This window comes from Antechinus flavipes, chromosome 1 (genome assembly GCF_016432865.1).
Source record: "Antechinus flavipes isolate AdamAnt ecotype Samford, QLD, Australia chromosome 1, AdamAnt_v2, whole genome shotgun sequence".
Taxonomy (NCBI): Eukaryota; Metazoa; Chordata; class Mammalia; order Dasyuromorphia; family Dasyuridae; genus Antechinus; species Antechinus flavipes.
In genome coordinates this window covers 119,204,027-119,206,217 of record NC_067398.1, presented here as the reverse complement: position 1 = coordinate 119,206,217, position 2,191 = coordinate 119,204,027, and the positions used below count along the sequence as shown (strand labels likewise).

Genomic DNA, 2,191 nt, shown 5'->3' with positions numbered 1-2,191 from the left:
TATTGAAGTTGTATATCTATTCAAATACTCTGAAGAGTAATTTAGAACTATACCCAAAGGAATATAAAACCATGATATCCTTTGACAAAAAAAATACCACTATTATATCTATATCCCAGAGATATTTTTTAAAAGGAAAAGGACTTATATGTACAAAAATATTCATAGCACTTATTTTAGTGATAACAAAGAACTGAAAACTGAAGCAATGTCATTCATTGTGGAATGGCCGAACAAGTTGTTTTCTATGATTGTGATGTAATAGTATTGTGCTTCAAGAAACAATGAGAATTTTTTCCTGGCAAAAGAATCCCTTTAGTTCAGCTGATCATGGACTAGGGAAGTCCCTAGGCGCCCAATCTCCTGGTTCCTGGAGAAAACCAAAAAAGGGGAAAAGAAAAAGAAAAGAAAAGTACTGAACATCTCCTTTTCTGTTATTAATTATTATTATCTTTCATGTAATCCATTCCCTCCTACTGACTCCTTCCTTTCCTGATTTTCATCTTCCTGTTGTAACAATTAGCAATCCTGTAGCCACATTTCCAAGGGTGCTTACGTTCTTTTCTTTTAGAGCCATTATGGGGAATGGGCTTTACAGTGACATCTGTAAAGATGGGAGAAATATGGAGCAGCTAAGCAAGAATAAAGTTACATTCTCTCTCTCCATGTTTGCACCAGAATTATACTAGAGAGACTTAAGTACCCAAGTATTGCTGCAGTTGATTCCCCCTATCAGAACTTGAAAAAGCATTTTAAAGAGAGTATTAGGTTCATTCATGAATGCCAGCTTAGAGATGAGGGCTGTCTTGCACACTGGTTGACATTTCCAGAAGTGTGACATTCGTGGTTGCCTACATCATAATGATTACTGATATAGACTGGGAAGATGCACGACACATGGTTCAAGCAGGAAAGACTTATGCCAATCCCAACTTGGGTTTCCAGAAGCAGCTCCACGAATTTGAAAAAGAGTGAAGTTCACCATTTTTGGCAGTAGCTAAAAGACGAGTATGGAGAAAATCACTTAAAGGATGCAGAAAAAGCCAAAAACATTCTGGGTAATTACAAAGAGCTAGAACATGCTGAACCACCCCAGCAGAATCTTAGTAGGAGGTGGTAGAATAGATTTTTCAATCTTACCATCATTGGCCTACAACAACACTCTGGAGACATAACTAATAGGATGAGGTTTTCTTCTTCTTCCTCTTTTTCTGGATTATCTTTCATATTTTTCTGTATGCACAGTGGTGTACTCGACTCCTTTGCAATCCATTTGGTATTGGGATTAGGAGGGCCACCAGGGATGATTGGGTGATGGTGATGGAAGTCTGGTTATTGTAGTGGTGAAGGAGTCGTGGGCTTCTCCTATTGGTAATACTCATTTTCTCCAGGCACTTTCTCTTTGCCCTATAATTTCAGTCCCTACTCCAAGAGGCCCCAGCCTTAGTTTGCTTTGCAAAGAGGATGCTGCTCAATGACAGTGTATTACTGTGATGAGGTGGGTGTGTGCTCACATACATATGTGTCCTTGTATATATAATGATTAATATACATATGTGTATATGTGTATGTATGTATGTGTGTATATATATATAATGCCCCTAGTATTAGAATAATGGGTAGCTTTTGTGGGCCCAGGCAGCTATGCAAAAGTATTTAAGCCATTCATTAACAAAAACTCTGGAATAAAATAGCACTGTATGTATGTGAGCTAACATTTAAAAAATTCAAGGACATAAATAGGAGGACTGGAGGGAATAGGGTCCCTGGGAATCTAATTTGGGATGATTTGAGAGTTGATGTCAGAAGGGAGAGATGAGATAGAAGAGCACCAATGGAAAGTGGTCCCCCGAGACTGTTTGTTGTCCAATTATTCTTGAGCCAGTGGATTTTAGAGAGGCAGGGTTTCTTCTCAGGGACTTTAGAGCTATCTCTGAATCATCCCAGTTTGGTCCAGGTGGTCTCCACATCTTTCTGGGAGGTCAAAGCACTTTTGAGCAGATTGCTGAGTTCTGCTGATTTTTGACCACAAGGTACTGTTTCACTCCTTATCAAGAGGACCACCTCCATCATGCATAGGTTTATTTTTTACCCTCACTGTGTAACAGATTTATCTCAGGATTCTTATGTGTCTGTAGGCATCTGTGTGTTGTGTCCAAAGAAAATGTTTACTAAGTATCCTGACAGTATT

At 38.7% G+C, this 2,191-nt stretch overlaps 1 pseudogene; it reads left to right on the top strand.

The window, feature by feature from the left end:
* Window positions 1–578: 578 nt before the first annotated feature.
* On the top strand, window positions 579–1,120 carry LOC127544367 (dual specificity protein phosphatase 22-like; annotated as a pseudogene).
* Window positions 1,121–2,191: the final 1,071 nt, after the last annotated feature.